This window comes from Vombatus ursinus, unplaced genomic scaffold (genome assembly GCF_900497805.2).
Source record: "Vombatus ursinus unplaced genomic scaffold, bare-nosed wombat genome assembly UNPS02014789.1, whole genome shotgun sequence".
Lineage (NCBI taxonomy): Eukaryota > Metazoa > Chordata > Mammalia > Diprotodontia > Vombatidae > Vombatus > Vombatus ursinus.
The window spans coordinates 18,782,043-18,804,697 of NW_020954567.1; the positions used below are offsets into that span (position 1 = coordinate 18,782,043).

The following is a 22,655-nucleotide window of genomic DNA, read 5'->3' on the forward strand; positions in this document are numbered from 1 at the left end:
TAGAAAAAATGGATGATGATAGTCAGCTCCCCTACCTGACTGACAGAGAAGTATTAGTACAGAATGAAACATGCATTTTCAGACAGGGACAGTATGGGGATGTTTTGTTTGACTATGCATATGTTACAGGAGTTTTCTTTTTCTTTTTCTTTTTCTTTTCCAATGCAGATAGATAGGAAGAAAAGGGGGGCTAGCACTTGGACTGCCAAAAAAAAAAGAGTGAGAGGGAGGAAGAAAGAAAGGAAAGAAGGAAGGAATGAACAAAGAAAGGAAAAGTCATTAAAGCATTTTTTAAAAAATACACAGAGAATAAAAAGGCCATAAGAAAACACAGACAAGCAGAACAACTGAAAGTTATGTTTAATTTATCATATAGTTAAAAGAAAAAGCAAACTACATGTAATATAGATTTATAATTTCATGTGCAGTCTTCTTTTTCTGTTCTACTTCATACATGGAAATATTCATTGGTGCTCATTAAGTTCAGAATTTTTAAATATAAGATTTAGAAAAAGAGAACTGCTCATAATGATAGTATTAGAAGGAAAGAAAAAGAGGATTTCCCCAGGCTTTTGTAAAATGTGTGCTCCACCCATCATTTGGATCCTCTGTCGTGTGTAGGAATCAATGTTGACTTTAATTTGATAAGTGATGGTGCTTGGTTCTCTGAACATAGAAAGACAGGTGCTATTAGATTGATTACATGTAAAAATGCTGTGCTCCAAAGTCAAATACAATGATTTTCTCTGAGAGAATAGAGTCTGTTTACAAGGGGAAAATTCCAGCTCTGATTTCAACCTCTTGGTGTACTTAGTTCTTAGACATCTAAGAGATTTGTCGTCTTTTCCCTCACCCTTTGTCTATACCTCCCCGCCCAAAAAATGCCTTGTAGTCTGTGTTGCCAGAGATGTGAGGACATTCTCTTTTAAGCCTGTTGCTGTGAGAAACACATGCTGTATTGGGACAGGACTGGCCCTGTCAGTAGGTGAAATTGGCAGCCATCTCCATAGTGTTATTTTTAGAAGTGATGGTGGCCCACTTAAGAGGAAGAGTGGTTTAATAGACATAGTGCTGGATGTGGAACCAGGAAGACCTAAGTTCAAATTTTGCCTCGGGCAATAATTACTTGTCTAAGGACAAATAGTTACATCCCTCTGAGCTTCAAGTTCCTGTAATATCTATAAGACCTAACCTTATGCTAAGGTTGTTGTAAAGCTCAAATTAGATATATATTAAGTTTCAGAACCACTGATTTAGATGTATAACCACTGATTTAAGTATGTAACCAGTAATTTAGATGGATTTAGATGGAGGGAACAGAGTGGATTGTTATATATCTATATCTATTCATCTATCTATCTACCTACTTACCTATCTATCTATCTATCTACCTACCTACCTACCTATATCTAGCACCTTGCTAACTTCAAAGCTCTTTATAGGAAAGCCATTTTAAATAAGATTATTATTCATAAATTCCTCCAAAATGGCTGCCATGGTGCCTTGAATTTCCATCATTATCATCTCTCCTTTTAGAGTTAAAGGAGTCATGATTTCAATGTTACTGTGCTTATCTGTGTACAGTCTGCAGAATGCCCTATTCAAAGAGCAATATGTTGTTTATTGTTCAGTTCAGTCATGTCCGACTTTTCGTGACCCCATGGAAAAAAGCACTCCAGGCTCTTCTATCCTCCACCGTCTCTCAAAACCTGTCCAAGTTCATGCTTGTCATTTCCATAATACTATCTATTCATCTCATCCTCTGCTGTCCCCTTCTCCTTTTGCCTTCGATCTTTCCAAACATCAGGGTCTTTTCCAATGAGTCTCATCTTCTCATTATGTGGCCAAAGTAGGTAAGCCTCCAGCATTTTACCTTCCAATGAATAGCTTGAATTAATTTCTTATTGACCGATTTGACCTCCTTGCTGTTCAATGGACTCTCAAAAGACTTCTCCAGCACCACAATTTGAAAATGTTGATTATGTGGCATTCAGCTTTCCTCATAGTCCAACTCTCCCAGCCATACATTGCTATTGGAAAAACCATAGCTTTGATTATGTGGACCTCTGTCAGCAAGATGATGTTTTTGCTTTTTAGCTTACTGTCCAGATATGCCATAGCTTTCCTTCCAAGGAACAAACATCTTTTAATTTCACTGCTGCAATTGCTATCTGTAGTGATCTTTGAGTTTCCATTTCTTCTTCCACTATTTGCCAGGAAGTGATGGGACCAGTTGCCAATATCTTAGTTTTTTTTAATTTTAAGCTTCAAGCCATCTTTTACACTCTCCTCTTTCACCCTCATCAAGAAGCTTCTTAACACCTCTTCTCTTTTTTGCCATTAGAGAAGTATCATCTGCACATCTGAGATTGTTGATATTTCTCCTGGCAACATTAATTCCAGTTTTTGATTCACAATATACAGTTTTGTCATACTCCTTTACCAGTCTTAAACCAGTTATTCCATGTTTGGTTCTAACTCTTGCTTTTTGGTCCACATACAGGTTCCTCAGGAGACAAGTAAGATGATCCAGTACTCCCATCTCTTTGAGGACTTGTCACATTTTGCTGTGATAGTGCAGTCAATGAAGCAGAAATAGATGTTTTTCTTGAACTCATTTGCTTTCTCCATAATCCAGTGAATGTTGCCAATTTGGTCTCAGCATATTAATAAATTATAATTCATTACCATATTAGAAGAGGTCCAATATATAGTATTATGTTCCTCTGGTTTAATAGGTAGTATCAAAGAAGAAGTTTATCAGGTTGCCTAGGAAAAGAACCCGGGACAAATAAATTATAATGGAAGATAATAATAACTGACTTGTACATTCAGTAGCGGGCAGGTAGGTGGTACAGTGGATAGAGTGCTGGGCTTGGAGTGAGGAAGGATTCATCTTTCTGAGTTCAAATCTGGTCTCAGACCCTTATTAGCTCAGACCCTAGGTAAGTCACCTAGTGTCACAAGTTATCCCTGTTTGCCTCAGTTTCCCCATCTATAAAATGAGCTGGAGAAGGAAATGTCAAATCACTCCAGTATCTTTTCCAGCAAAACCCCAAATGGAGTCACAAAGAGTCTGACATGACTGAAACAACCGAACAACAAAAATATTCAGTAGCACTTGCAACTTGTCAAAGTGCTTGCCATATATTGTCTCATTTGGCCCTCACAACAATCCTAGGCTGTAGATTCTATTGGTATTATCATTCCCATTTTATGGAGTAGGAGCTGAAGCTTAAAAACGTTAAATGACTTGCCCATGATTACATAGCATGAAAGGCAAGATTTGAACCCAGATCTTCCTGATTTCAAGTCCGGCACATTAGCCATATACTATATAGGGAGAGGGAAAGTTTTGAGCAAGAGTTCTTAATCTGGAATCTGCAAATAATTTCAGGATTGGATGGGGGGAAATGATATCTTTTGTCACAATAGAAATTAAGCTAAACTGAGGCAATAAAGTTCCAGAAATGTTCCCCTTATTAGCAAGCCAGAACGTGCTAATTAAAGGGGTCAATAGGTCTTCAGTAGCCAAAGACCCTGAGTTAGGGACCATTGGATCTTTTATAGTGATTAATAAGATGGCAGAGCAAAATCAACAACATAGGTGTTTCTTCTCCATTGGCTAGATGTTTCAATAAAGAGCAGGGGATAAGTGTCATCTCAGCTCTGCCCCATTACATCATTGAGAGTTGAGATCAGTTCTCAGCAGATAGAAATAGTCCTGAGGTGATGGGATTAGTCTTTAGGCTTTGGAGTTGTTACAAAAGTTTAGACTGATGAAATTGACCTTTGGGCAAGTTTCTCCAGAATGTGGGTGGTGAGTGAAGTTATGAGGCACAGATGGCAGCTAGGTTGGTGGGTGGCTCAGTGGAGAGAGCCTGGGGCCTGGAGGGAGGAAAACCTGAGTTCAAATCCAGCCTCAGAAGCTTACCCTGTGACACCCTGGGTAAGTCACAATCCCTATTGATTTCCAAAAAAATGTAGCATTTCCTTCAATTATTTAAAAACAGTATTCCATTCATAGACTTCAATGGATTGCTGAAGGGGTCCATGACACAAAAATCATTAAGTATCCCTTGTTTGGAGAGTAGAAACATATCAAGTGAGAATGCCAGTGTGAAGAGTCCAACTGAAGATTAAGAAAGAAAGAAGAAACAATGGTTTTGAGAGAAATAAACTTTATAACAGTTAAGTAACAATGTATTTCCACTTTTGGCTTGGTGTTTTCCTAGTCCTTATAAGGGATAATTCAGTGGGTGAAAACATATTAGAGAGTGGTCTGGGTTTGCATTGGACAAAAGAAATTAGAACTGAAATATGGTTTGCTAAAAGTGTTTAAACATACTTTTATAGGAAATGAATGATTGATTTTAATAGCATAACAGTGTACTTGTTGAAGCCATTAAAAAAATTTAAATGCCTATCTATATTTTTGACCTACTAGACTATAATATGAACTATTGTAAGATACGCAAATTAAACACAGATCCTTTAAGATCAACAGTTACTACCAGAAATAATTCCAAATATTTCATATAAGAGAATATTGTGATGAAAGTCTACTTCATTAGCATGGATCCAAGGTACAATAGTATACATGGATCCCCTAAGGGGGTCCAACCCACTTTTCAGAAATGTGGACCCAGTATTCTACTTACTCCTCCTAGGCAAGATATAGTGAACACCATTTATCATTTGACAAACAGAGAAGCAGCAGGGTGTAGTGTGGATGGTGGGGGGGGAGTCTTGTAGTCTGAAAAAAACTGGGTTCAAGTTCTGCCTGTAGATACATATTGTCTGGGTGACCGTAGTTAAGTGACTTAACCTCTCAGTGTCCTAGCAACTTTCTAAGACTAACTTGCCAAGTTAGTTGCTTCATACCGCAAGACATTCCCATGGTAAGTGTTTCCTACACCCATAAAATCACAGGTCTGGACCAAAAAGAAAACAAACCCTGCAAAATTGGACAAATATCTAATAAGCACATTGTACTGGAAGCCCATGATTATATTCTATAAGTAATAGTTCAATCAATAGACATTTATTAAGCACCTACTATGTGCCAGGCACTATGCTAAATGCACAAACAAAAGACAGCCCCTGCCCTCAGAATATACAATCTAATATTAAAAAAAAATTATACATAACCTACTGTATGTTAAAACAATATAACACATAGTAATAGTATCCTCATTTTACAGATGAGGAAACCCAGGCTTAAAGAGATTAAGTGACTTAGGCAGCTAGTGTCTGAGGCAGGATTTGGACCCAGGTCTTTGCAAAGTCAAATTAACTCTCACTGATTCATAGTGAAATTTCTGAAGTATAAATATTGACACTGAAAATTTAATAATCAGCTCTCAAAAGCTAGTTAGAGCTGGCTCCAGCATGCTCCTACACATAAGGCAATGGAGAGACAATGGTGGGTGTAAGCAGTCTGCAACATGTAATTAATGAGCAGCTCCGAAGAACAGGAGTAAAAGATGTCATCAGGGAAAATGTAAGATTGGAAGACCCAGATGGCCTAGTCATATGGTGAGGAATGTCCACTGGAGAGCTGGAATGCTCTGTTGATAGCCTCCTAATGTCAGGGGAAGAAAAGGAACAACTCCAGGAAGATGGGTGGACGCTGTATGGGGACCTGGGTGAGAAAATACGGAGAAATATTGCATAGGGAGAGCAGGCATGGATAAGCTGAGATCTGTGTCATTGGAAGGAACAGAGAAATTTCTGAGATCACAGATTCATTTGAATGTCTGAGTGCTGAGTGTCATTGCTATCATTATTCATAAGTATCCACCATGGACAAAGCACTGTGTTGGGCCCCAAGGGAGATACAAAGATTTCATTCCCTCAGTTCTGTGTCCTTAGTGACCTACTCCAAGTCTGATCCACATAAATGACAAGGTTTTCCTGTCCTTTTGTGAGGAATCAGTGATTCCATAGCATCTCACCATTTCTAACTCTTGGCCAATTAATAAGCTTCAAGTAATGACTATATTTTTTATTAACCATTACCATCTGTTCACTTGACAGAAGAAGCCTCTGGTTTATTGGTAAACTATGAGCCTGTATTTTTAAAATGTGTGCTCAATATTTATACGTGTAATACAGAAAGTGATTTTTTTTCATGATTAGCAAGAACGACATATTTTAATACCATGAGCACTGTTACTTTGTCTTTTTTGTGGACTTTTGTCTTTTTTGTGGACTTCCCCTCTACCAATACAGATTGCATCCTCTCTATAACACAGCAGGCAGTCTTACTGAATTGCAATGACCCAAGAAATTGATCAGCCTGCAGCCAGCCAGCCTTCAGCCTCCAGGTAGCCAGCCTGCTACAATCTAACAGAGTGTGGGTTCTTCTGACATACTCTCTGAGAACCCAGGGTTACCTCCATGGTACTGTGAGGCATCGGAATAGAATTCTAATAAATTAAATCTGTCAATAAGCATTTATTAAGCATTACTATGTGCCTGACACTGTGTTAAGCACTGAGAGGGTACCAGGATAGGAAAATACATGATCCCTGCCTTCAAGATCCTCCTTCTAATAGAGGAGAAAACATGGAAATAACTACATACATAGAAGATATATTAGAGGCAAAAAAAATAAAGATATATTAGAGGCAAAAAAATATATAATTTGTGCTCTGAATAGAAACTGTTCTGTTTCCATGGTGGCAGGAGCGCTAAACTAAAATGTACTAACAGTGTGACTTTGGGCAAATTGCTTCATTTATCTGGGTCTCAACTTCTCCCTTAAAATGAGAGGGTTGGGTTCTAAGATCCTTCAAGGCTCTATAGCCTATGACTTTGCATAGAAATCTGTAGGCTTGGAGTCTTTTACAGATCTGCATCTGACTCCCTGTACGCTCTTGGGCAATACTTAAACTCTTATGGGCCTCAATTTCCTCATGTCTAAAAGGAGGGCATTAGGCTAGATAATTCTTAAAGTCTCTTCCAACTTTAACATTCTGTAGCTATTATTACCTTTCCCTCCCCAAAGACAGTAAAGCTAGGGAGAGGTGTCCAGGGTGAATAATAATAACAGTATTTCATATTTGCATTCACTTTATAGTTTTCAAAGGGCTTTCAGGTAATTACTTTATTTGATCCTCACTACTCCGTGAGGTAATGCAGGACAGCTATTATATTTCACGGGTGAAGAAATTGAAGCACAAAGTAGTTGACACATGCCCAAAGTCAGACAGCTAGTAGTAAGTGGAACAGCTGGGACTGTGTCCCATCTTTTCTGACTCCAAGTCCAATGATATTTCCACTGTACCATTCTAGCTGGGAGGAAATATGTTGAAATCTCAATAACCCATGATTTCCTCCATTGTGAGAATTCCCTATACAACTCCCTTTAACTCATAGCCTTAGAGACTTGCCTAAAACTCAGAGAAATTAAATAACTTACCTATGACCATACAGCAACAGGTACCAGAGGGGAGGTTTGATCCCAAGTGTTCCTGACTCCAGGTCCCGTTGTCTCTCCATTCTACCAAGCTGCCTTTCATTGGAAGAAATTATGTAATAAAATTAAACTTCTCCAAAGAACTACAATACTATTCTTGAAAGTTTCCTGTCATTTAATGGGAATATCCAAGTCATTACACTTTTCTATCTCATTCAATCTTGTTTAGGTGTGAGTACTTGATCAGCTGGGATAAATCAAATATATACCTAAGTTATATCTTATTGTAGAATTGATAGTGATCAAATGTAAGGAAGTTAGTTGTAGAAGTCTTATCAATTTAATATATTCCCCAGTCAATTTGATGAGATTGTGGGGTAGAGATCTTTGTGTTGAGGCATCCAAAAGGTACCTTCTCATGGGATGTGAGCATACCAACTGGTGCCTCACTGAGAGGCTGAAAATTGAAAACAATTCGCTTTTGAAAGCTTGACATGTACTAGCTGTGTGAGCCCATTGGGCAAGTCACTTAACCCTGATTGCCTCACCAAAAAACAAAACAAACAAAAAAAAAAAAGACAAAAGTCAAAACAACTGGTGATGGCTGGATGACCTTGGTGTCTTTGATGTCTGACCAAGCTCTAATCTTTTCCATAGTGCCTGTTTCAACAGCCTTCATGGCTATTGGAACAAATTGTTTTCATCTACCCATTCCACCAGGGGAATTCACATACTTGGGTAGACAGCCCCCTAACTCACCAATGGGTTTGAGGCCTATTGGTTATCTTCAACCTGGTTTAGCTCACCAGCCAAGATGGTTTTACTGGTGTGTGGCTGCTACACATGCTACAACTTCTTGGAACCACAGAGAGAGTTAGGTGATAGGTGGCCACTGAAGGTAGATGAACAGGCCCAAAAACCTCACACCAGAGGTGCTAGTCCTCCCTGAACACCCCACACATCTCAGCAGTTAATATAGTGTCTGGCACAGAGTTGTTAGATGAATATAAGGCATTTATTAAGCACTTATTATGTGCCAGGTGTTATGCTAAGCACTGGAAGTACAAATACAAGAAAAAAAATAGTCCCTGCCCTCAAGCAGCTTACATTCTAATGAGGAAAGAGAATAAATACATAAAAGGAAGCTGAAAAGAGGGGGAAGACATGAAAAGGAATAAAATAGAAAAGTATTCAGGAAAGTCTGGAGGCTTTAATATAAATGCTCTGTCTATTTTTCTGTAACTGGGCTTTGTGCGTGTCTAGATCACCTAAGGTGGAGGCGCTCGTGTGGCAGACAGCAGGATTCTGCGTCTGGACAAAGACATTCTGCTTTTCGCCTGCCATGTGGGTGGGAGCAGCCTCTTTTCGTCGGCTGCAGAACTGGAACTGGCTAGGTCTTTCAAAATCCCAGCCTGGGACAATTTTTCTCTCTCAATATCCAAAGGTGAAGGCTCTGTTCAACCATAGCATGCACACCATGTGCTAAGTTGGGTGTTGGGGGAAGGTCTATTTCCCCTCCTCCACCACCACCACCACCCGCTTTCAGGCCCTGTGGTCCCAAGAATCAGACTTGGGGTTTTTGGTCTGTTTTGTTTCTCTCTTTTTAGTTCTGGACCTAAGCAGCAGACCTGGGAGATTGAGCCATGGTGATGTTGGGGCCAGAATTTCCAAGCTGGATGATGCTGCCAGCCCAGTAGAGAAGCTCTGAGAAACCAGGATGCTGATACCCAAGCCCAAGGCGGATTTGGACTTTGAACTTGGTGAGACTATACTAAGTAGGGAATGAGTTAAGCTGTGATCATAATCTACTCCTATTTGGGGAGATTTAGGTGGTTTAAAGGAAGGATTATCCCCCCCAGGTATTTAGGTAGTGGGAATAAAAAATGTGTATGTTTGTTCTTGTTATATCTTTTTTTTTTCTTTTTGGTGTCTTCCTATATCTTTGAAGTAAATATTTCTTGGTAAAAGCTAATCTAACTGTTAAATGGTTAAGTGGAACTAGGGTGTGGGTTCTCCCTAAAATTGAGGGAACACAATCAGAGGGGGCTTGACCCAATGGCAGAAATTAGATACTCCCAACCTCTCTTAAGGGTACCAGAAAAGGGGTGGGGGAATGTAATTTGGCTCCTAGGTAGCAGGCACCACAGTAGTCACTGTTATGTCTATCTCTCCTTCCTGTTTATTCACCCATTCTTCCATTCATCCACCCGTTCATCTATCTGCCCATCCATCCATCTAGCTAGCTATCTCTATGAAGTGAAAATGGCTACCTTAAGATTGAAGCATATGAGGTACAAAGACAAGAGAGAGAGAAAGAGTCCTTTCCCTCAAAGAGCTTATATTCTCCCAGCTGGAAAAGCATTTATACAGATAAATATTTTATATATAGATAGTTACTTACATGTTATCTCTTTCATTAGAATCTGAGCGCCTTCAAGGTAGAAGCACTGTTGTTGCCTTTCTCTGTATCCCCATCTTAGCCTAGTACCCGACACATAGTAAGTGCTTAATAAAGACTTACTGATTGATGATATATACAAATACATGCAAATATTTAAATATGAATATGTACGTATAAATTAATGCAAAATAAATACAAACTAATTTAGGAGGAGAGAACTAAGTGGGGGGGGGGATCAGGAAAGGCCTTTTATTAGAAGGGAAATTGGAGGTGAGCCTTGGAGGAAACTTAGAGATTCCAAGAAATAGAGATAGAAGAGAGAGAGAGAGAACATTGTGGGCATGAAGACAGCCTATACAAAGACATGGAGATGGAATATCACAAATTGGAAATGGAAATTACGTCAGTTTTTCTGAAACATAGTGTGTTAGGGGGAGTAATGTGAAATCATGTCTCTAGCTGAGAAGAGAGAAATAAAGCATGAAGGAAAAAGAAAAAGGAGTATGACAAGTTGTTGATGTACATTACCCCCTTCTACTTCTCTCTCTCTTAGAGTCAAATACTCAAATGGATCTGTAATGTTATTGAATGATTGTTCCCTCCAATGATGCAAACCTCAGCTCCTTCCCTACCTGACCACCCTATGGAGCTTTTGTCCTCTTTATCTCGTAAGGCCATTGCTGAGGACCTCCCTAGCTTCCTCTTGATATCCATCATGAGGATGTGTCGGGCTATCTTCCTGACATAATTCATTCTTGCCCTGTGAACAGTCCATTGTCTTTCCCAGACATAGCGGGGACAGGTTCAATCATGTCTCTTTCCTACTCAATAACCCCAGTGGCTCTCTACTGCCTCCAAGACCAAATACAAAATCCTCTGTTTGGTGTTCAAAGACCTTCAAATTTAATTAGATTTGACAATAAGATAGAGTTGGCTAGGGAGAGTGGAGCCAAATTTTGGAAAGACTTGAATGTCAATATGTTCCCATAATTCAGTATATTTGTGGTCTCACAGTGTGGGTATTCCATCCAACAATGCAGATCACAACCCATCCAAGCCCATCCAAGACTTCTAGCCCTACAGTAAGGGAGATGTGAGTTATCTGGGCCACATTTGTTTCCTACATCTAGACATATGGACACATCTCCTGTCCCTCCTTCACAGAAGTCAGGTTTCATATGTATGAAACATTAAATTTAATGTCAGGGTTTTGTTTTGTTTTGTTCAATGTATTGATAGGCTTTGCTGGATTTTTCTTTTTTTTTTCTTTTCTTTTTAAAAAATTTATTATTGGGGCAGCTGGTTGGCTCAGTGGATAGAGCACCAGCCATGAATTCGGGAGGACCTGAGTTCAAATCCAGCCTCAGACACATAATACTTACTAGCTGTGTGACCCTGGGAGAATCACTCAATTAGTGGGGTCCCCCCCACCCAAAAAAATTATTATGACAGAGGGTTTACTAGGAGGGGCAAGGAAGGGGTACAAGGGGAAATGTAAGAAACATAAAAACAAAAGATATTGACAAGGTATCATTGATTACTGCAAGGTTTATGCAGCATGGTCTTGTAGCAGCATTGGGTTTTGAGTTAGGAAGGTCATGGTTTGAATTCCAGGTCCTCTTATTACTTGTATACCGTCAAGCAATAATTTCTCTCCATCCGTAAAATGGGGGTGGAGATTAGAGCTAATCCTGAAGTCCCTTTCATCTCTAAATCTATGATTCTAAGATTCTACATCCTATATATGTGAGCTCAGACAAGCCGATCTTTCTGGGCTTCAGTTTCTTCTTATAAAATGAGAAGATAAAACTAGACTGAGGTGTCAAACTCAGATAGAAACAGGGGGCACTAAACCTTAAGAAGGATGGCTGTAAATGCATATTGATTTAGAAAAACATATGTTAACATTATCTATGTTTTATTGTATTCTTATTTATTGTGCTAAATATTTCCCAATTACATTTTAATCTGGTCTTGGAGGCACTGGGGGTATTGTGGGCCCCCTACGTCCCTAGGCCAAGTGTTTGACACCTCTGATCTAGATGACACCCAAAGGCCCTTTCAGCTCTCAGTCCTTTGATCCTTTGATTTTCTTAATTTTTTATGCAATTTAAATTGCTATGTGGGTGCTATTGTACCCCCACAACCACTGGCTATTTCAACTTGGAGGTGTTTCAGCTTCAATGTAACTAAATTTTATTTGTATATTTGAAGACAGCCTTTGTGCCAAGTGGTCATAAAATTCTCTGGGAAATTTATTGGATGATATAAATACTGTGAAAAATGACTTTATGGAATAATTAGTATATGCCTCTGGCCTCTGACTTCTCCCCCTTTTGTTTTTCCTATATTTATCCTCATTATTCCTCTCTATTTCCCTGCCAACATAACTCTTTTTATAATTGTTTTTATTTATTTCATTAAATATTTCCTGATTACATGTAAAAAATTTTAAACAAATTTAAACAAAATTTTAAAAATCTTGAGTTCCAAATTTTCTTTTTTCCTGCTGTCCCTCCTTCCTCCTTGAGAAGGCAAGCAATTTGATATGGATTATACATGTGAAACCATGCAAAACATATTTCCATATTAGCCATATTGCAAAGGAAATTAAATTAAATTAATTAACAAATAGAAATAAAATAAAATAAAGTAAAAACAAAATAAAGTAAGAAAAAATACATTTCAATCTTCATTCAGATTTTATCAGTTCTCTCTCCAGAGGTGAATAGCATTTTTCAACATGGGTCCTTTGGAATCATCTTGGATCATTGTCTTGATCAAAGTAGCCAGGTCTTTCTTAGTTGATCATCCTTACTGTTGCTGTGTACAGTGTTCTCCTGGTTCTGTTTACTTGACTCTGGATGAGTTCATATAGTTCTTCCCAGGTTTTTTCTGAAACCATCTTGCTCATCATTTCTTATAGCACGATAATATTCTATCACAATCACATACCAAAACTTGTTCAGCCATTCCCCAGTTGATAAGCATCCCCTCAATTTACAATTCATTGCCACCACAAAAAGAGCTGCTATAAATATTTTCACTCCTTTTCCCTTTTCTTAGATCTTTTTGGGATACAGACCTACTTGCGGTATTGCTGAGTCAAAAGAGTATGCACAGTTTTATAGCCCTATGGGCCTAGTTTCAAATTGCTCTTCAGAATGGTTGGATCAGTTCCAACTCTACCAGCAGTACATTAGTGTTCCAGTCTTTCCATATTCCCTCCAGCATTTGTCATTTTCCTTTTTGTATCATGTTAGCCAATCTGATAGGTATAAGGTGGTTTCTCAGAGTTATTTTAATTTGCATTTTTCTAATCAATAGTTTTTTAGAGAACGTTTTCATCTGACTATTGATAGCTTTGATTTCTTCTGAAAACTGACCATATCCTTTGACCATTTATCAACTGGGGAGTGGGTCTTCTTTTTATAAATTTGACTCGGTTCCCCATATATTTGAGAAATGAGACCTTTATTAGAGAAACTTGCAATTTTTTATTTTCCTGTTTTCTTTTTAATTTTGTCTGTATCAGTTTTGTTTGTATAAAAGCTTTTAATTTCATGTAATCAAAATTATCTATTTTATTCCCCATTTATGTGAGATTTATGTGAGTTTATTTTATATTTTGCAACTTTGCTAAAGTTGTTAATTTTTTCAACTAGTTTTATAGTTTATTCTCTAGGGATCTCTAAATATACCATCATGTCATCTGCAAAGAGTGGTAGTTTTGTTTCCTAAGTGCCTATTTGTATTCCTTCAATTTCTTTTTCTTGTCTTATTGCTATCGCTAGCAATTCTAGCATAATATTGAATAATAGTGGTGATAGTGGACATCCTTGTTTTACTCCTGGTTTTATTGGGAAGGCTTCAAATTTATCCCCATTACAGATAAGGCTTACTCTTGGTTTTAGAAAGACACTCCTTAACATTTTAAGGAGATTCCATTGATATCTATGTTTTCTAGTATTTTTAATAAGAATGGGTATTACACTTTGTCAAAAGCTTTTTCTGCACCTATGAATTTATTAATATGATTTCTGCTGTTATTGTTATTGATATGGTCAGTTATGCTGATAGTTTTCCTAATATTGAACCAGCATTGAATTCCTGGTATAAATCTCACCTGGTCATAGTATATAATCTTTGTGATATATTGCTGTAAACTCCTTGTTAGTATTTTATTTTAAATTTTTATATCAACATTCATTAAGGAAAATGGTCTATAGTTTTCTTTCTTTGTTTTTGCTTTCCCTGGTTTGGTTACCAAACCATATTTATGTCATAAAAGGAATTTGTTAGGACTTCTTTTTTTACCTATTTTTTTTTCAAATAGTTTATATAATGTTGGGATTAATTGTTCCTTAAATGGTTGGTAGAATTTACTTGTAAATCTATCTAGTTCTGGGGATTTTTTCTTAGGCAGCTCATTGATGGCTTGTTCAATTTCTTTTTCTGAGATAGGGTCTTTTAAGTATTCTATTTCCTCTTCTGTTAAACTGGGCAGTTTATATTTTTGTAACTAATCAACATTTCACTTAGATTGTCACCTTTATTGACATATAATCCTAATAATTTCTTTAATTTCATCTCCATTGGTGGTGCATTCACTCTTTTCATTTTTGATACTGGTAATTTGGTTTTCTTTATTTTTAATCAAATTAACCAGTGGTTTATCTATGTTATTAGGTCCCCCTGCCCCCATAAAACCAGCTCCTAGTTTTATTTATTAGTTCAATGAGTTTTTTTACTTTCAATTTCATTTTCTCTCCTTTGATTTTCAGGATTTCTATTTTCAAGTATAGTTGTTGTTGACTCATTTCAGTCATATATGATTCTCTGACTTTATTTGGGGTTTTCTTGGCAAAGATACTAGAGTGGTTTGCCATTTCCTTCTCCACCTCATTTTACAGATGAGGAACTGAGGTAAACAGGGTAGTGACTTGCCCGGGGTCACACAGCTAATGAGTGTCTGAGGCCAGGTTTGAACTACTATTATTACTATTGCTACTGCTACTAATACTACTGGTGCTGTTGCTGCTGCTGTAACTACTACTCCTACTACCATTACTGGTGCTGCTACTGGTGCTGTTGCTGCTACTGCTGCTGCTGCTGCTACTACTACTACTACTACTACTAGTACTACCACTACTACTACTACTACTATTACTGCTGTTGCTGCTGCTACTACTACTACTACTGCTGCTGCTAATATTACTGCTAAGCATTGTACCAGGCAGTAGAGATACAAACATGAAAGAAGCTATAGACAAGCATCTAACAAGGCCCATGACTTTAGGTTGTTATTGTTCAAGAAGCACTTGTCATTCCCAAAATGAATGGGCTTTGGAAAGTTGTTTGATACTTTGGCAAGTCTTTTTGTTTCTTGCCTGCCTTGGTTGTCCATTCAAACAAGGCTAAGAATTATTTACAGTGTTGGAGGGAAGGGTGGGAGGTGGAGAATTGTATGAGAGAGAGTTGGAGGAGGGGAGGAGAAACAGAATTTTAGAAGAAATTATTCTGGAGTCAGCTGAGGAGGCCCTGTTGCTCTCTACCCTAGGACTTCAGGTCAATTCTCCGAGGTTCTGACTTATCCTAACAGATTTAGAGCCCAGGAAAGTTGAGGCCCATCAAGGTGAAGTGATTTGCCAAAGATTACAGAGAAAGGTAAATATCAGAGCTGAGATTTGAACAAACATCCTTTGATGTTAAATCCAGCCCTCTTCCCACTGTCCCATATTGTCCTCAGTTCTAAATTTGAAGATTAGTTAGTGAGCTAACATTAGATTCACTGAAATTAGTTGAAGAATAACAAAAGTGCTCCTCTGCTCAAATTTTGTTTTTTAATTTTTTTTATTGAAAATTTAATTGGAACATTTTCTGGAACACTTATCAAACTTTGTGTTAATCTCTCATTTGGAAATTTTATTTTTATTAGAGCACCTAGGTCCCACACAGTCTCAGCTGACTCTTGTTATACAATACTAAAGTTTTATGCAATTTGCATGAGTAAGTTGAGAAAAAGCAATGAAAATATAATAGCAAGAACATGTGCCCCACTATCTTCCCATAAAACTGGTGAGGAAACAGACTTCCTAGTTTTACTAGGGCCAGAAGGTTCCCCAAACTAATACTCAGGACATATTTTAAAGTAAAGTTTGTTATAAAGTTTGTGTCCCACCCCATCTTTATTCACTCTTCTGTAATCTTGACCCCTGGCTCTCTGTCTCCTGATTGTCCCAAGTCTGTCCACTCTGACTCTGAATTCAAACCCATTACACCTATGCCATGCCTGTGCTTCAAAATGTCCTGTACCTTTCCTTTTCAACCCACTCCATGCACCACCTCCACCAGATAATCACAACCCAATTCCCCTTCCTTCAGTATTAAGATCTCACAGGCAAATTAGGAGGATTAAACTGAGTTGTGAATGAAAGAAGCTTTTTAAATACAAATGACTCTCTTATTGTTGGAATTTCTAGCTGTATAACAAAGTGACATGACTAATATGCTAGTGGTGGCAGGTGGGGAGAGATATGGGGGCTTAAAGGCCCCAGTAAGTACAGGTATAAATATTTTGGACACTTCCTGTGAAAGGCAGGTCTATGAGAGTTTGCACTCAAATGGAAATTATTTTCAAGTTTCTAACCTTTCTATTAGAGAGGATACCATTTCTACATCTGAAAATTTTATTTTAATTCAGAATATGAGTTTGGAGAGCAAGAAGAACTATACAAAGTGTCCTTTCCCATAGTGCTTAAGGGATTATCTGGTAAAGGAGAAACAGACGTGGTTTATGAGTCAGAAGGCAAGGTTTTGAATCCAGGTATTCCCATCTCATCACTGTGCAACTCCTTGAAAGTCATTCCAAATTCCCAAGCCTTAATTTCCATATCTGGGGAGGGAATTAGACTAAATGATCTCCAAGGACATACCTCCTTCTGCCAGTTCTAAAAACCTTTGATCTAATTTGTAAAGTACAGATGTGTCAATGTAAGATGTGTGTGTCCACATAAGTAATTTAAATATGACTCATGAGAGGCATTGATGGATATCTCTGGAATCTTGCCCACTTCCCTCCATGGGAGACAGAGATTCTTACCTTAAAGGGAACAAGAGAAGAGCCATGAGGCTGGCCCTTATCCTTTCCTTCAGTATCTGAGAAGGGTACTGGACAAGAATTATATCTATCTGTTTCCTTAAATATTTTTGGTCTAGGGGCACATTTTAAAAATTCAAGTAAAAAGCCAGTTTCCCTGGTCACTAGCCCTTAGCTTCCACCATCTGGCTTGACTCCTTCCCATCAAATGCTAGTTACACAAGACCATCACAAATAGTGAATAGTGAGTGAACCCATTTCTCCCAGCAAAACAGAAACAGAAATTATAGTTCTATGGATTAGAGTATAACAGAAAATACTCAAGGGTGAATAAATTCTCTAAATGAGCAAATTGAGAGCTTAAAGCTCAACCAAAAGAGAGTCCAAGATCTCATCTAAGGGGAAATTCCCAAAGTTTCTGTGGCCAGAAGCTTGAAATCAGGGGCATGTTGAGGAAATAGCTTTTCTTACATGTTTAAAGTCTTTTTTTTCTCTCTCCATTTGTCTGGAGTTTAGTTCCAAAGAGCATATGGCCCCATATATGACTTTCTCAAAGAATGAATCTCTCACCTCAATTCAGGCACACAATGTCCCATCTTTACCAATCTGGGCTCACATAAACAGCATGTTTATTTGGAAACCTCAGTTACATTCTGCACAAGATAAAGGAAAGTTTAGCAACAAGAAGCAGAGTCTTGATAACTAAGAAGTTTTCTAGATTGTATTATCTATAGCAAAGGTACAACAGGTAAAGCAAAAATCAACACTTGCAGAGAGTCTTAAAGTTGGAATGTCCCTCTGAAATAATTTAAAGATAAATTAAAGATAAGGGAAATAAGGCCCATAGTGCTGAAATAACTTCCCTATATTTACACAGCTAGTTACTGTCTGTTTTTAAGTGTGACGTTCTCTGATATTTCTATAGAGGGCAAGCATAAAACTTACCTTGGTCGGGACTGAAGAAGGTAAAGGATGAGACCTTTCTTCAGGATTTTGATTATATCAGAGAGGATATCATTTCCACATCTGAAAATTTTATTTTAATTCAGAATATGAGTTTGGAGAGCAAGAAGTACTATAGAAAGTGTCCTTTCTTATTGGCCAGTCTTAGCAAGTTCCCCACATGATGGTGAAATGTCATAGTGAAGAAAGTTGCAACAGACCAGGTGAAGATTTCTCTTTGCCTGATACTCTAAAGTTTAATATTAACTCATTTCCAGTAAATGCTTTCTTTCATTCTTTAGGACTTCAACACATCTATTTACACTGTTTGGGAAGTAAATAGTAGAAATATAACTGTATAATATTTTAATATTTATAATAGTATAAATATTATTGATTTATATTTTAAATATGAATTATAAAAACTATTTGAGGTAAGGGAATACCTCAAAGCTTCTGTGAGGGTTTCGAATGGCTGTATTTGCCTATGAAAGGGCTAAGAATAGGTAAAGTTGAGCAAGACAATGACCTTTTCCCCTGGATTTACTTGTATCTGTCCCTTTTCCTTCCTAGTCATCTATTTTGGTGAAAGGAAGGGTTTTCGATTTGGGAAACTGGGAACTCTAAACCCCCAGAGCTATTAAGTAATTATTAGGCAAATAACCCCTAACTAGCTTATAGTCTAGCCCAGGAGTAGGCAAATTATAAACAAAGGGACCAAACTTGGCCTCCTGTTTGCTTTTGTAGAGCCAAGTCTGTAAGCTAAGAAGGGTTTTTACATTTTTTACAAGTAAAAAATGTATTTAATATTTTAAAAAACATTCTTAGCTCATAGGGCTGTTAAAAAAGGGGGGGGGGAATGGGTTGGAACATAGTTCAACAATCCCTGATCTAGCCTTCAGAGAGTAAAACTGGGAAGTCTAGGGGGAGAGATCTCTGACAAAGGGCCAACCTCCTGGACCAGGAAGAATTCATAGAAAATATTACACCTGGGGGCCTTGGCTAGCTTGGAGGACCCTGCAATATGTTGGTGTCTGAAACTGAGATGCTTTTCTCTGGTTTCAAGAATATAAAGGAAACAAGAGAGTAAAACCCAAATAAAGGTTCTCTGCTGGTCTCAGATGAGGGTTTTTGCCTTTCCAAAAAATGTTCTAGTGAGAAAAGACCTATGGGTTTTTAACTAAAAGAGGAAAAGGTAAACTGGTACGAGATAGTCATACTGGAGGTGGTGGGCAGAATGTCATACCATGATGACTCTAACTTTGGTCGAGCACCATCCCAGCATCATCTGTCGGAAGGACAGCAGAGGTGACAAACACGGTCAGGCAGGCCTGGTGGGAGCAGCATCATGACATCACCAGAAGCCATCAGTGATTCTGAAGCACTGGAGACATCAGTTGCTCCCACATGGTTTTACAACCAGCCCTGGTTCCACATGCCTCGTGTGTGTGCTCCTGTTTCAAGTACCCACTCTACGTATGTCCACTTTTCCCACTGTTGTGTACATATGTGAGCATGTGTACTCCCGGTGTTTGGATACAAAATGGTCTGTTGCAACTTTCTTTACTATGACATTTCACCATCATGTGGGGAACTGGCTAAGACTGGCCAATAAGGGCCAAACCTTAGATCATGCACAATATGTTCTGTCTAGTGTGAACCCACATAGAGACTTAGTGAACTGCTTCTAGAAATACATGATGTGATCCAGGGGTCTTCCCCAATTTGGAGCATGGACAGGTTTTCTGCGATTCTTCCCTATTGCCTTACTGCTACTGGATGAAAAACCTTTTAATTGGCTGCTGAGCGGGTGAGTGAGTGGCATACAGAGAAACTCTCTCTTCCCTAGTAGCTCCTGAGTGAGGAGGAAGAATTGTTGTAAGCTTCTGGGTGGGGAGGGAAAGAGGTAATGACTGCCTTATGCTCCAACCCCTGACTACCATGTGGATATGAACTCATGTCTGCCTCTTTTTCTTCAGTCTTTGTTGGATTTATTTTTCCTGATCTTAGGTGTCTGAAGCCAGAATAGAACTCATGTCTTCCTGACTCCAGGCCCAGTGCTCTATCCACTGAGATACCTCGCTATCTATTTCCTTCATCAGATCCTTATATATTATGTATTGAAAGTCCTTGACAATCTGGTTGCCCTTCTCTGCACACTCTCTAAATAATCGGTGTTCTTCTTAAACCATGACACCAGAATGGAACGCAATGCTTCTGATGAGGTCTGTCAAAGGCAGAGTACAGTGGGGCCAACCTTCTTTTTCCTAGAAGCTAGGCTCCTTTTGAGGCAACCTAAGATCTCATTAGTTTTTTTGACTGCCAAATCATATTCATGACTTATATTGACCTTGCAGGTCACTGAAAACACCAGATCCCTTTCAGAACAACTGCTCTCTAACTAACCATGCCTCTTTCCTCTTATACTTGCAACACTGATTTTTTTGTACCCAACCTTTACATTTATCCTTATTGAATTTCAACTTATTAGATTCAGTTCAATGCTCTCAAGACCCTTTTGGATCCTGACTTTGTCAATCAAGTGTCTTAGGTATTGTTACCAGCTTATTGTTATCTGCAAATTTAATGAGCATGCCACCTATACCTTTATCTAAGTCACTGATAAAAATGTTAAATAGCTCTGAGGAAAGCATAGATCCCTGCAGTGCTCCCCAGGAGATCTCCCAGCCACACTGATATTGAAGCATTAACAATTAATTACTCTTTGATTCTGCAGATACAAACTGTTCAGAATCCTGATTGTATTTTTTGGTCATCTTTCTCAATCTGATGAGTGTGAGTAGAACCTCAGAGTTATTTTAACTTATATATTCCTTATTATTAGTGATTTGGATTGGCTTACCTTTCTTTTTTTGAAAACTACCTGTTCATATCTTTCAACTTTTTATCTTTGGGTGAATTGCCTCCTGTGTGCCAGGCACTGTGCTAAGTGCTGGGGATACAAAAAGAGGCAAAAGATAGTCTCTGCCTTCAAGGAGCTTACAATCTAATGAATGAAACAACATGCAAACAAATATATGCAAAGCAAGCTATACACAGGATAAATAGGAAATAAAATGGGAAAACTACTGGAATTAAGAGGGGATGGGATAGGCTTTCTGTAGAAGGTCAGATTTTAGTTGGGACTTGAAACCAGGGAGGTTAGTGGTGCAAGTGCCAGAGGAAGAGCATTCCTGTATGGAGGGCAGCCAGAGAAAATGCCTAGAGCTGAGAGATGGAGTGTCTTATTCATGGAACAACCAGGAGGTCAACGTCACTGAATCTAAGAGTACATGTTGGAGAGTAAGGTGTAAGAAGCCTGGAAAGGTAGGAGAGAGCTAGGTTATAAAGCGCTTTGAATGCCAATGGGGAAGGCACTTGAACGGACAAGGCTAAATTTTCCTCAGGACCCCAGAGACATTTCTAGAATTGGGGATATGGGCAGTTGTGCCAACTGTACCTCATTTAATTAGCTGAGGACAAGCAGAGGTGCTGTATCTGTGTGAAAAGTTTCTATTCTTGTTCCCAAACTATAAACTATAACTTTCTGTCTCTCTGTTTCTCTGTCTCTCTGCATCTCTATCTCTCTGTCTGTCTCTCCCTATCTATCTCTGTCTTTTTGTCTCTGTCTATGTCTCTCTCTTTCCCTATCTATCTCTCTACCTATCTGTCTCTATGTTTCTGGAACTTTTAGTAAGTAGTACCTGCAGAGTACTGAGCACATGACAGATGGAGCACAGGTACTGACTTAGAGATATCAGCATAGTCGGGCCCTAACAGTAGTAGCACCCATAGCACTCCTGCCATGCACAGAAGGCCAGTGGCCACCTAGCCCCCCAGCAACCTCCTACATGGATCTGCCATTGTAGGGGCAGAGGCCAGCCTCTGCAGTAGCAATGCAGTCATGCCTAGGCCTAAACAACACTCTGTCCTCTCACAGGGCAGAAGAGTTCAGGCCCTAGCAGTGGCCATTGTCCTGCCCAGAACAGGGGACAGCAGCTGAGCCTGGCAGAGGTGGCAGCAGGCAGAGATGCAGGCCCCAATGGCCAAAGACAATAATGGATGGCCCAGTGACAAAAAAGGGGGCACTGGTATATGCAGTCATGGGCAGACCCACCATAACCCTCTGCTTACCATAAAGTAAAACTGATTGGCCCCTTCACATTGCTGCAATGTAATACCCAGAGATCTTTCGATCACTTCTCCTGGGGGAGAACCCGGAGGTTTAAGAGGTGATATTGTTAGGAGGAGATTTGATTTCTGGCAGCAAAAAAGAGTTGAAAGTGGCTAATTAGACTTATATAAGAAGGAGACAGCCTCTCAGGACCAAGGATTTTGTAATCCTTCCTAACACCATGGGGCTCCCAAAGGAGAAGAACTTGTGGGCCAGGGAACATTGAGTGAGGTAGTGATATAGGGCAATTCTCCCTGAATTGTGATGAGGATCAGGGACTGTAAAGGAAATGCCGCCATCTTTGTTGCAGCCCGGCTCTTCTTGGTGTTGCTTCTGCTTATGGCCATCTTTTTACAAGAAGAGATCCATGGCGAACCACAACGATTTGGCACCACCAAATGATAGGATCATTTAAACCTCAGGACCTGGGACTGAGTCCCAGTACTCATTCTTTCTTGGGACTTTCCTAAATTCAGTCACTCCTTCGGGATGCTGTTCCACTATTTGGGTGTTTTTTGTTTGTTTTTTTTTTTGATATTTTTCTATTTTAGTTTTTCACTACCTCCTATAGTGTTGCTAAAACAGGCTTATATTTCATGCACATGTTATTAAACAC

The 22,655-nt window shown here is 38.8% G+C and overlaps 1 long non-coding RNA gene across 3 annotated transcripts in view; it reads right to left on the reverse strand.

Moving 5' to 3' along the window:
• The window catches only part of LOC114047661, a 64,656-nt gene extending 46,689 nt beyond the window's left edge, over positions 1-17,967 (reverse strand). Inside the window, exons 1-3 of one of the 3 annotated variants that reach the window (XR_003569643.1) lie at positions 17,869-17,967; positions 7,427-7,519; positions 2,279-2,769 (exon numbers count right to left, since the gene is read on the reverse strand). This is a non-coding gene — a long non-coding RNA (uncharacterized LOC114047661). Of the gene's footprint in view, positions 1-2,278; positions 2,770-4,051; positions 4,133-7,426; positions 7,520-17,868 lie in introns of those variants that run through there. The other 2 variants (XR_003569645.1, XR_003569644.1) reach the window with 2 other exon arrangements.
• Positions 17,968-22,655: the final 4,688 nt, after the last annotated feature.